Raw genomic sequence first — 13,572 nt, forward strand, 5'->3', positions numbered from 1 at the left:
CTCTTCAAAAAAATATGCTCAAGGGCTGTACCAAACATGAAGCAGAAGTGGACGGCTTGATCCTACATTTCTACGGTATTTCGTTGGAACATTCAAAAGGTTGATTTCCACTTCGTTCAGGATTCGTCCACATTGTCAGCTAAGCGTAACTCGTATCATTGATTTGCTGCACCTCCAAGAAAAAGGGTGCACGTTTGGTCCATGATCTCAATCGGAGGTCCAGGCGTTTTTCTAGTAGGTGTACTTGTAGAAAGCAATCTCAACTTTTGGATTAGTTCGTTGTACCTCAAAGATGTCTGGCTTTAATACAGCGAAGCTGTTTATGGCTAGGCCTCCGTGAATTTTTCATGTGAGTCAACAAAAACACTACGCTCGCACTGCTACACGCACACGCCTTCCCCGTATAAAAGATTCAAAGTAAATAACCAAAGTAAAGCGTTGACAAATGCGCGTGCAAGATACCATTTGTTTTAGGCTTTTGCTTCAGAACAGTTAATGCTGCAGGTGCCGGCACATGGACCACCATTCATGCTTGGGGTCGATATTAAGGGTTTCTCAAAGATTTGCCGCTGTACGACCCAAGCCGGCCACGTCTAAGCTCGCACCACCCTCTCTTTGTCGTCTGTTCAAACGCTTGGGTGCCTATAGTTTCCTTTCCTTCTGCTCTCCTGGGGTGGTGGTCCCGTCGCACGTCTAGTTTCCTCCGGCTCCTCTGGGCAGCAATAGTTGGCCACACGAAATAATGACCACCGATCAAGACGTGTGTGCGTACCTTTCGTCATGATGACCACCGATCAAGACAATAAATGTGTTTGTACCTTTGTTCAAAGTTCTGTCACATCTGTGTTGTGTGCTTAACAGCTTCGCTGGTCTTCCAGCTCCACAGTGTGAAATGGCTCATGATTTTTTATCTCAAATCTGGGCCTTTTGTTTTCAACAAGCATCAAGGCTTGAATAGATTTGTTTTGTGGCGAAAGTTGCTGGCTGTTGTACATCAATCGCTTAGAGTGCGACCGCAACGTCGGAAGATGGAGCACCAACTACCAGGTCATAGCCGTAAACTCGCTGCAACACAAGCTTGTATGTAAAATACAGCCATCTGTATATTCGTCCTTTACAAGCCCCTTTTCCATCAGCTCCTCCGATGGAACGTTGCCTTTCTGGAGGACTACTTCGATGAGCTCTGGAGATGTGACATGCCCTGGTAGCTCCATGGTAGATTCATTTTGAACTTGGGTAGCGGTTGGAAACTACTTGGTCAAGGCCCCAAGCAACAAAAAATTGTACTCACGTGTTCCATATCCTGCCGACTGCGCCAAGCTTATTCCTCTCTTTTGGGCTTTCTTCAGATTTTAACAACCTACTCGTTGTCATTGTGGTTGGCGTCATGGATGCCACTGACTATCGCCACGAGTGCTCGGTGATCCGTAAAGTAATGGGGTAAGGCGAGGCACTGCATGCACGTGCCAACTCGTGGCGGTGGCTGCCGTGAACTGGGACGGATTAGCACTTGCTTGGCGAACGAAAGCCTCAAACTGCCAGCACCATTAGGAAGAGTATGCAGCTGTGGCGATGTTGAAGAAGGCGTATGTTTTCCCTGTGATGTTGAGCGGTGAAGGAAGGTGTAAGTGGGTAATGTTGAAGTTGAGAGGTGAGTGGGGAACGCAAGCAGAGAAAAACTAGGCGAATCTCTGCGGGAAAGGCAGCTGTAAGGTGACGGGTTCTAGCAGAACAGTTTTACGTTTCAAGTTTGCTTTCACTAACATCTCTACTTCTCAAACCAAACGGCGGTGGAAGTTTTGAAAACCATTTAACATTACCCATAACAACTGGATACTGCCATAGTGTGATTTGGTATAACGCGAGTACTGTTTGAAAACAACTGTTTAAAGCAGAAAACAAGAATGCTCTCCCTTCATTGTGCTTTTACTAGGGAGATACCGGGGCTCCCCTCTTTTCTCTTAGTGCGGCATGGCCCACAGGAAGACCAGATTTTCCTGGCCTTGTGCCAAGAGGGGAAAGAAGGGTTTTCCCATAGGGGTGACTACAGCCTTGAAATCTCCGCTAAGTGTCGCCCTTAAAGCCATCTCTTTAAAAACTCAAATATAACTCTGTGTTTACTAAAGACATTTTATTTGGGTGTCCAATTGAGTCGATTAAAGAGGATTTAATATTTGTCTTTCATTTGCTGTCTTTCAGTGACGGTTAGCCACTGTAGGAATATATGTTTTGCGCAGTGCAAAATCTGAAAAGAAAAACTATCAACCACTCTGGAAGCTCGTTCATCGTGACCTCAAGTCGACCCTGGTACTGGCAGAAGGGGCTAGAATGAATAAATCAATGTTTACGTACACAGTCGAACCCGATGCTTGCGTATACAGTTGAATTCAAAGGGTTCGATTCAAAGGGGATTCAAAGGGTATATATTGAATTCAAAGGGTTCCATATATCGATAATTTGATAAACAAAAATATGTTAACTTGAGCTCCAGTTGAAATTTCCGCGCGTGTCTGCCAATACCGAAGGTTGTGACAAACGGGACCTTACCAAATAGAGCCACTAAGAGCCACTCAATACAGTAGAGCTTAGTTAGTGAAGATCACAAACACCGCGGCGTTTACACACGACTGTGTTTACTATCGTTTACGCCTGGCTACGACCTCCACACAGTGCCGACAACAAAACACAAAAATAATTAAAACAACAAAAAAAAACAGAAAAAGCGGGACGCATAAAAGAACTGACCCATAAAATAAAGTTAAGCAAGCAAAAAAAAAAAAAAAGCCTTACTAAATTCAAGCAGCAAAAAAAAAAAAAAAAAAACTCTCAAAGCAAAAACGGTTAGAGAAAAAGGTAAACAAATATATAAGTGCTATTGCTCAACCGTTGTCCACGCACTCAACTTGATAAGACTTTTATTTTTTTATTTTTTCCGCTTACATATTGGGGCTAAGGGGTCGCGCAGCGACAGTGTGAGTTCGGGGGAAGAGCGCACACTACCGTTCCAACAGCGGGCACTCCCTCCGTCCCTACGTGCATGGTGCATGCCCTTCCCCTTGCTTTTGCCATCCTCCATTTTTTTTTTTTTCTACGGTTGCTGTTCTCCTCTTTCGCTGCGTACCCCCATGCGCATATGCTGGTTTGGGCACTGTGCTTTGATCGCTATTTCGAGTGTCACTGCCATTGGAGTTCGGTACAGAAAAACAATGCTCCTATGAGCTATGACAATGCTCCATGTGATTTTCAAGGGGTTGTTTGGACTGTTCGATATAAACAATAATTTGAAATACCCGGGTGTGATATAACCGAACCCGACTGTATGACTAACTAACCAAAATCCCTTTATTCGAATGCCCAAATAACACATACTACCAATTACGGTGGATTTTCCCTTCCATGACAGGCAACGTAAATAAGACCGGTATGTGTAAAACTCAAGAGTTCCAGCCGATGCTACTTTCTGTTCCCGACCACTCTGACAGATCCCGTTGATCAAAGGATTCGAGCAATCTGTGCAAAGGATGTAAAACGAAAGGGATTGGCATGAATTCCGGTTGATTTCGAGTCGGAACTGACAGCTTTTCAAGGCGGTATGTGTAACGCTCGCTATCCTTCGGCATCCCAGCTCTTTAACATATTGTGTTAAAAGTTGCAATTCATGATGAAGACACGATACTAAGTTTTTGCGCGGACGTTCCCTTCAACACTAGCTTGGCTTCACTGCATGAGGCATGCAGTCGTGGAGGCACGCTAATAAAAAAACAAACAAAAGGCACGCTAAACAAAAACAAAAAAACAGAGCACTACAAAAAGTCTCAAATATGTCGGGACACTTCATGCTTGCAGAATGAAATGGCACCCACACACAGATGTCAAGAAAAGTTCAAACAATGTGTTTATTAAATAAACCTTCAATATTAAAATTAAGATTAAACCCTTAGCTGAAGAGACTCTGACAGGAAGGCATCTGGGTTCGAAATTTCACAAAGCGGACCTGAAAGTGAGAGAAAACACTTGTCACATTTTACGCAACGTTTTGAAACAAAGGTTCTACACTGCAAAACTTTCTGCACTACTAAAAGCCGCACTACCGGAGTAATCATAGCTTTAGTATATAGAGAAAAAAAGTTGCCTTTAACAAGATTTAGAATTGCAATACAGTCTAAAAACCAATTAAAACAACCATTAAAAAATGAGACGTTTACAAATCTCTGTAATGCAAAATTAGAGTGCAGCTCTTGAGGAGGAGGAGGGGAAAGTATGCCCCTCCTCCTCCTCCTCCTCCTGCTCCTCAAGCAGAGGAGCAGGAGGAGGAGGGGGAGGAGGAGCCTTCCCCTCCCCCCCAGTTTCCCCGCTAAATTTAGCTGAAAAATTTATGCCACGTGACCTCAACACCAATTCAATGCCCTACTATAGTCAGTTACAGGTTAAGAAGGTAGCGGCAAATGCCCCTCAAAGGGAATCAGATATCCCTCCGCCACCTTTGCATCCAATAGCGTCCCACCGTTTCCGTGACGTCGCAGACAACGCGCAAGGAGGGTGTTGCCTTTCTGTACATATTTGCTTTATCTTTCGACTTTGACTTAGCATTGTGGAAGCCACGAGAGGGAGATTAGAGTTCTCCCCCACCGACGGAAACAAATACGACTTTGGGGATTAGCTTCCCCCCGATGGATACAAAGGCTGCTTTCAGGGGCTCGGTTCCCTCTCCGATGAATACAAAGGTCGCTTTCTTAAAAAGTGGGATGGGAGACAAGTGGGAATCCATTGAAGCGGAACAAGGAGCGTTTCCAGTGAACTCTTCTTTCGACTGCGGAGAGATTTGAAACGGGCGCATCACACTTGTGGGAGGAGCTTCTCCTACCTTCTTGACTTGTAGCCGACTATAGTTTAGTAGGGAATTGAATTTGAGTTGAGGACTTACGCTGAATGTAGCGTAATTACGCCGATGCCGACAAACCTGGGAACGGGCGCCTAAGAGCTGCACTCGAAAAGCTGCCATGTAGTTTACGAAGTATAAGGGCTGCACTTCAGAATTTGGCCATGAAGAAAATCTTTTCACACAAAAAAATCTTGCAAAGAAACTACAAATTCTCAAAGATAAATTTTTACATTTTGCAGCGTGTCACCGTACCAATGTGTCCTCAACAAATTATAGAAACAATTATCACCTGTGAAAGCAAAGCTTTTAGGCTAGGTGGCACAAACTACTACCCATTACAGCGGGTGCAGCTAATACCATGCATCCATCCGAACAAGCGATTGTCCACAAAAAAATCAAGACACCCACCCATGACATCGCAATACTCTGCGAACGACTGGCACGGCAGCAGTTGCTCCTCGAAGTTCCTGAGCAGCTTGTCTCCCAACTCCAGCATGGGCTGGTCGCTGTGGCGGATGTACTCGGCCAGGGCAACAGACCAGCCGTCCTCGTTCGTGCACGACACCTTCTGCAAACAAAGATTCGCCTGGCGTCAACAAAACTGCCCAACTGTGGTATCCTTCGTGTGCAAGGATAACTATTAACCACACGAAAGAATGACAGCTCACGGGTTTTTTTTCTGCCTAAAGAAATTACTGAACGAAGTGCTAAAGGTGCTCATACATTCTCTAAAAAATTTTAAAAGCTAAAAATATGAGGCGATACAATTTTACTTTAGTTTATCAAAAAGAAAAAAAAACATCCAGCTTTTTTTTCTTTTTTTTTTTTTTTTTAAAGAATGTTTAGTTTTTTGAAGTTCTGTTTCTTAGGAAACACGAAATAGTTTCCATAAAATGAGTGCTCAAGAATCCAGAAACCTTCCTTTCTTCAAGGAACACTAGTTTATCGTTTTAGAGCGCAGCTCTCAGGCGCCCGTGTCTGGCTTGAGCGGTGTCGCCGTCGGCGTAACCGCGCAATGCATTATGGGACGCGTAACGTCACTGGTGATATCACTGATGACGTCACACGTGACGTCACTGATGATGTCATCATTGACGTCATGAGCGGAAAAATTCCCCGCTAAATCTAGAGGAAAAAATTCCCCGCTAAATTTAGCGGAAAAAATTCCCCGCTAAAGTTGGGGGAAAAAATTGCCCTGCTAAATTCCCGTCAAATTCACACGCGATGCTCTCACCAAAGATGTGCATTTGCTGTGACTTGCGTTAAGCACACGTTGATCCACATCCATGTTAGTAGTGGAGGACTTTCCACCTTCTCCCCTCGGTACCCTTCCCTCCTCCTCTTCCTCAAAAGCTACGCTCTAATTCAGCATTACAGGAGATTGTGAACGTCTTTTTTCATTCTTGTTCGATTGCAACAAAATTTAGACATTAAAAGAAAATCATTGGAAGAGCGAACAGTGAAGGCACAGTTGAAGGAAACTGCTGTCAAAGGAATTCTGGCCGTTCAATAGCAGGCGTCATTAAAGTGCTGGATGACCGTCAGGGTGGTGCATGACGCTCAAGCCGAAAATGACAGAGTGCCTTAGTGCTGCCAGTGGCCACAACAGGTCAATAGGTGTGCTTTTGCAAACAGTGATGCATCACTTGCAGTAACAGTTGTCCAATAGGAACGTGCGCATTTGCATTTCGGACGCACCATGAGCCAGAAATAGCGAGGCCTTGGCGGCAACCAGTAGAAGCACTCGCGACACGATCAATCAATGGCGATACTTGGGTTAGTCGGAACATCCGGCACTTTCGGTATCACCGGATACCCGGTGCTACCTGCCTTGAACATGATGGTGTACAGGCCGTCCACCATGGCCAGGTACAGGAGGTAGGGCTTGTACACTGCAAACTCCTTGGGCTCCTGGTCGGCCAGGGCGGAGCAGCCCTGGGGGCTCAGGTGCCGCGCATGCGCCAGCACCAGCATGCGGCGCACCAGGGACACCCGCCGGGAGCGCCACTTGGCAGGGGACCACACTGCCAGCGCCATGGTGGCCCAGTAGCAGGGGCCCTCGCTCTACAATCAAATAAACTGATTATTCGAAGAATGGTAGCTCGTAATCCTTTCCTATGAGCCAAAGATCTTTTAACGCAGAATCTGTTGTAGGGCTGGGTTTCATGGGAAAAAGTGGCACGTTACACTCTACCTACACATGATCTTACATGATCACACGTGACGCCCAGACGTCATGTAACTTGACATCAGGTTCGGATGTAATGTATGTCATGTGACGTCGCTCCTGTGACCCTATGACACCATGTTACAACACAGAGAAATAGTGCGTGCCAAGCACATTTGCAACACATTCTGTATGTCTCCGAGTGTATAAGATATGATCAAGAAATGCTTATATTCTTAAAGTGTTCAATGTTTGATGTTCAGGTGTAGAACCTCTCAGTTCAGTCAGTTCACCACTTTGGAGTTAAAACCATCCTGACATCAGTAACACCTGTATGGGTAAGTTAAAATTATCTGCTCTGCCCTAATCTTCTCCATATTTGTCTCACAGACGAAGCAGTGCTATGCCTTGCTCGTGTCTCGGATGGAGGTTCCAGAGATGGCCTTACCTCGAAGCAGTTTTCAATTTGCCGCTCTGATGACATCTCGAGAAAGTTGGACAGGTTTTTCTCTTCTCTTGCCACACATCTTGTCCTGAAAAGTCAGGAACAGCCCATGGACAGACAATTTATTCACAAAGTTGCGATGAGGTTGGTGTTGTGAGAGGAACCGGTGCGAGTATACAGCTTTGGAAACATAACTTGCAGGGTAACAACTGATTTAGGTTCGGGCATGCCAGCGGGCATGGAGGGAGTAACTAAATATCAGTGAGTCATATTTTAACCGGACGACGTGGAAACCTCCTCCACCTACGGGGGCGACCAGCGGTGCCGAAAGCGTGCGATATGTGACATCTTAGGTCCCGGGCTTACTACTGGTCAGGGCCGCTAAAAGCTTCTTTTTAGTCGAAATACAAAATATAAGTGGCACGAACCATTTCAATTGTTTATAAAAGTAGTTTTTGTTCAGTACTTTAGATCAGAAAAGAAACAAATGCAGTTTATAAAGTACGGCATGCCGTCATCTGTGGTCCACTTTCGGGCGGGAGGCACTCACTTGATCGAATGACGTTTTAGCGAACGCCCACGTTTGACCGAATGACACTTTAGCGAATAGTCGGACGCCGCGAAGCGGCGTTTTCGGGTGGGCCAAATGGGTTCACATTTTTGTAATGAGTTGCCGCAGACTGTCGCCGCGAAGCGGCGTAAAGCGCAGCGCGACGGATGGGTTAACGCGCGCCCCCGTTATTCGCTAAAACGAGCATTCGCTCAAATGTCGCCGTTCGCTAAAATGTCATTCGCTCTTGTGATATGGACCCCTTTCGGGCAGTAAAATCGTAAAAGTGGTTAGGCCTAAGATTGGTCGCGTTGCTCTCGTGCTGAGTGAGCTTCATAGGGTGCTTTTCCTTAGGCAAAAGGAACGCCAAAAGTGCCCTAAAAAAGTTCACTTTTTTTAAAACATGGTCACTGTGGCGCGCCCCCAACCAGCCGTGGGGCGCCTCCATCAATGGAGATGTGCCACAGTACCTTGCCCCCAAATATATGTCAATGTTTCGGGAAAGAAAGGGTCTTCACTATGCAAGTAAATATGGCATGTTGTTTATTAAGATTTCGTTCCCGCTGCTGCGTGTTTGCTTCCTGCTCGTTAGATAGTTAATCGTGTCCCATACTTTTTTGTGGTCGTTATGAATATGCAGAAGTCAGAGTTCAATTTGTTTCTAAATTTTTTGAACTCATAAAAGCATGATACTTGCAGGTTTTTTCCCCGATTCTTTTATACAGTTCGCCAGTTATCCACGGTTTTCTAATCTTTCAAGGCCTTTCTTTACTTTCCCGGAGGGGAAAAGCTGCTTCATAACAATGCTTGAATGTTGTCAGGCAGCCTTTATTAGCAACTGTAGGATTGCATTCGTTATAAAGTTCAACCCAACTTTCTTGCTCTATTAGCCAGCTGGAGGTCCTTAACACTTTTTAATTGATTGTGCAGAACTAAAACTTTTTCATGGCACAATTCTGTTTCCTATTTGTAAAATACTCTTAGCCAACTGCAATTTTGCCCTCAATTTTGCAACTCTCTTCCAATACCAAGTAGAAAAGAAAAAAAAAAAACTGATTAAAATAGTGAAGTAGACGTTTCAATATTTTACCAATAACCAAGGTGGTGAGTAGAGGTGCTATCCTAGCTGTTGCACCAGTCTATCTGGCGACCACCGCAAAGAGAAAAAAGTGGGCCGAGCACTTACGTGTTGATGACGTAGACGACCATGTGAAGGATGTAAGGGATGAGGTGCATGTTGCTCTGGGGGCCTCCTCCCCCGCTGTCTTCGCTAAAGGAGCGCTCCTGAGCAAAGCGGGAGATCAGCAGCTTCAGGTCGTGCAGGGTGGAAACGTAGCCCACATCCAGATGACCCGTGCAGTCCTGGATGTATGTGTTGTGCCTGAAACAGGGGTTGAAAACATCACAATGAAAGGAAGGTCACCACTTCCACAGAAATCAAAGAAACTCCCCCCCCAAAAAAAAAAGCTAACTAAAAAGAAGAGGGGATGTGTTCTTAGGAACATGCCTTTAAGAAACCTATTTCACTGTCCATTTAAAAAATCATTAGCTTAAATGACATTTCCACAAGGCACACACCCAGTGCAACGATCCTTGTACTGTAGACATGCATAAGATGTAGGGCTTGCATTTGTGCTTCGCTGGCATCTATGGTAAAACATACTGCAGTATTTGTTGTAACTGCAATTAAAACCATTGATGCAAACACAGCGCAGTAATTAAGATGCATATCTGTTACACCAGCTTCTGATGGAAGCAAACGAGTTTAATTCATGGTAACTGTTACTTGAAGTTCGACGATTTCCCGTACATGGCAGTTTGTTATCAACATCATATCTATGGTAGACTAGACATAATTTCTCGCTGCCCTCCAGTCTGTGTCACCTCTTTGAGGCTTCCAGTATACTCCTTTTAAAGTGACCAGGTTATTCCCTCGCTTAATAGAACGACAGTTAAAATGGCACGTGTAATCCTCTCTCCAAAATGCATGTGTCCACAATTCCGTTTACAAGACTGCATGAACACCCCTCATGCCCGCAGCACGAAATTCCAGTTTTGTGGGTATGGCACTCATCACTCACCTGGCCAGACAGCTGGCGAAGGCAGACTCTGGCACCTGTGGCCCCCACAGAGGCAGCAGACCATTGCATTTGGTGTTGGCATTCTGCAGGGCCGCACTCTCCCACTCGTCACGGTTCCCTGGCATGCCTAGGAGAGAAGGGAAGGACGCAACAACTTGTTGGCCAAGTAAGGTGCCATTGGCGCCCAGCTTGCTCTTTGCTAGATATAATTCGGTCGCTGCTGCATTGTGGAAAGGCCCTATCGAGCGTGGAAGTCGGGGTCCAGCATCCTTTTTACGTCTTGTGTTGTTGCGGACCTTTGTCTACTGTGTTCAACGCAGCGCGCCCGCCATGCCTGTCTATTGGACGCTGTGCAACGCTTGTGTGGTTTGGCGATCTGTGTTAGAAAGTGAGCGAGGGGCCCCCATACCGCGGCTGCAGTGGAAAAAGCGAAAATATGTAGGCGAGCTGCTCTAGAGAGGACCGGAGAGCACACGGGAATGAAACCTGGGCGGCGGCAGTGGGGAGGCAAGGCAGCGTGTCGCCACAGCGCGGCCACGTGGATATTTTGCATTGGTGGCTGCCAGAGGGGCAGGGGGGGGGGGGAAGAGAGGAAAAGATAGCGTTGGAGGGTACATGAGTGTAGCTTGAACGGTGGGGAGGCAAACAGCGCTTTCCCCGTGATCATGTGGGTTTCTGGGAACAGCGGCTGCCCACGCCTACAGGGGGAAGGGACGGGTGGGGAGCAAGAAAGAGCCTTGCCACAATTGACGTGTATGTGCGAGAAACGACAAGGAGAGAGAGCAGTGTGTGCCTCTGCTGTAGAGTGGTACAGTAATCTCTCGTTATAACGATATCTCAGGGGCGAGGAGGAAGCGCTCTACAGAATCAAGGTCAGAGGAAAGACGCGACCACCCAAATACGCCACAAGCATAACCATCAATACAGAAGTCACCAACAGATGGACTGCGCTGCACGTTAGTGCCCCTCGTCTCTCGGCAGTCCTCACAATTTCTGCACCATTGTTTAGCCCCAACCGAGTCCCGGCAATACCACAAGGAATCTCATCAGCAGTTGCAGCAGGAATAGACCTTGAAATCAGTTTCTATCTAGGACTCCAAAAAAACAAAAAAACACTTTCAGCCTTTCCTTTCTGGTGAAGAAGGAAGACCAGCGAAGCTGTTATCTTTACGATGTCTAGGACGATTCCTAGAGGACGACGTTTAGGACAACCTCAAGGACGACCTCTTGGACGACCTCAAGGTCGACCTCAAGGTCGACGCCTGGAGGATGATGCCTAGAGGATGATCTCAAGGACAACCTCAAGAACGACTTCTAGGATGACCTCAAGGATGACTTCTTGGACGACCTTGAGGACGTCTAGGACAACCTCAAAGAACTTCTAGGACAACCTCGAAGACGACGTCTAGGACAACCTACAGGATGACCTTGAGGACCATCTCTCGGACGACCTCAAGCACGAGGTCTAGGATGACCTCAAGGACGACGTCTAAGATGACTTGTTGAACGTCGCCCAGAGAAATTCAGCCTTTCCACTCTGGTCAAAGGCTGGAAAGGTTGCCGCCATCTATGAACGATGGCAGCAACCAGACAACCGGCAAGCCAATTGTCTGGTTGCCGCCATCTTTTATAGATGGTGGTAGCTGCCCAGAGTATTGTGGCGACATTTGTTTGCTGGCGGACATGATCCTGGGGAAACTACCATAATATCCCGAGTCATCGCCCGCCCCCCCGCCGCCTGAAATCCATAAAAAAAAGTGGGGTGGGCCATGTCACGGCGAGCGAGTACAACAAGTTGAAAAAAGCAGAAAAAATCGCCCATTTTTCTCTGCGTATCTTGCACATTAAACTCAAAACTTGATTTAGTTTTAGTGTTATATAGAAAAAATGCTCACGAAAGAGTGTTTTATTATCGCGAAGTCCATTGCTTGCATACGCACTAGGAACACCGCCGATCTGCATACGGCGCAAACGTTTGCTCCGTGAAAGCACGTCACCACTATGTTTTCACAGTTAGTAAAAAAAAGAAAGAAAAGTCCACAAGAAAATTAAAAGACCAACCAGGCACAACGAGCGAGCGAACCAAAGAAGCGACAAAGAGCGATGCTGGGAAAGCAGAAAAGCCGCAGTTGGCAAATACTTTGGCATCGAGCCAAGTCAGGCGCCTTGTCAATCACAAGCTCTTGCGCAACTTTCTTGTTTGGTGCGTACATGCGTGCATCCGTGCACGGCGTGCTATCAATGGGGGTTTGGGATGCTCTACAAAGGTCTGTGTAGAGCTAGGGCATTCCAGCAAAGGTCTATTTGCCCGTTGGCATTGTCTAAAACATTGCACAACCACAGTCGCGACGTGCGAGGATGACAGGGTTCGCGGCGATCTTACTTCGGCAGAGAGAGACTTTGACCTTACACTCCGCACCAGGATGTGGGGTCAAATTTTTTGTCGGGTCAAATTTTTTGCAAGCGAAACCAACTTATTTTGTTATCTCCATCGTTTTCTTTTCACACAGATACACTACCACTTCGGGGTCGCTCACGGAGGAAATGCGTAAACACAGAGAAGTGTCTTTCCCTCCTTCATTTTACTTTGTTACGGACGTCCTCCAACTGTAAGGTCTGCGGCTGCTTCATTCGGGTAGGATGAGTGTTCATGGATCGCGGAGTCCCCGTTGGGGTATTTGAAGAGGTGGGCAATGACTTGGTGTTTTTTTGGAAATCAATATTGGCTAAAAAAATGGGGTGGGCGATGACTCGGAGATGGGCGATTACTCGGGGTATTATGGTAGACCTTAACAGCTCCGCTGTAAAATGTCGGTCGGTTCTATTGTTTTTGCGAGACGCCCGGACCGACCGCTCACCTGACGGCAGCCATGTGACAGTCTACGTGCACAACGTTGAAGTGCGTGACGGTGGTGTAGCCGGGGCTCTTGCGTGGCTTGGCCTCAAAGTCGTCCAGGTGGCAGCGCTTGGTGAAGGTGTAGATGCCCAGCACCTTGGCCGGCTGGAACTTGTAACCCTCCCGGCAGATGATGCACACCAGGCCGGCCTCCTCCCCCAGGTCCTCCATCTGCTGAAGGATTGAGCTCTTGGCCGTGACCTGCATGGTGGGGCCAAGAGACGAGATCATTTGCATTGCGGCCCCTGCAGTCAGTGAAAGCGTCCTGGACGTAGCGGGCAACGACCAGTGACAACACTTTTGTATATGTTCCCAATACAATCCTGTGGTTCTTTGAGCCAGCTGTGAAAAAAACGAAACCGCTTTTTTAGAATTATCGCTTTTACCGAAGTTCAACGTGGTCCTGACCAAAATGGACGCATTTTTAACCAGATTATTCTAAGTTTATTGGCGGCCGACCATGCTTATTACAAAGGCCACGGTGCCGATAGCATGGAAGCCTACACGGAGGCGAGCAGAGGCCCTTGCGTTTCCTCCCCCTTCTTCACTAA

General features: G+C 46.7%; 1 pseudogene; it reads right to left on the bottom strand.

The window, feature by feature from the left end:
- Positions 1-3,872: 3,872 nt before the first annotated feature.
- The window catches only part of LOC115330138, a 41,395-nt pseudogene continuing 31,695 nt past the window's right edge, over positions 3,873-13,572 (bottom strand).

This window comes from Ixodes scapularis, unplaced genomic scaffold, assembly GCF_016920785.2.
Source record: "Ixodes scapularis isolate PalLabHiFi unplaced genomic scaffold, ASM1692078v2 ptg001708l_1___fragment_3__unscaffolded, whole genome shotgun sequence".
Lineage (NCBI taxonomy): Eukaryota > Metazoa > Arthropoda > Arachnida > Ixodida > Ixodidae > Ixodes > Ixodes scapularis.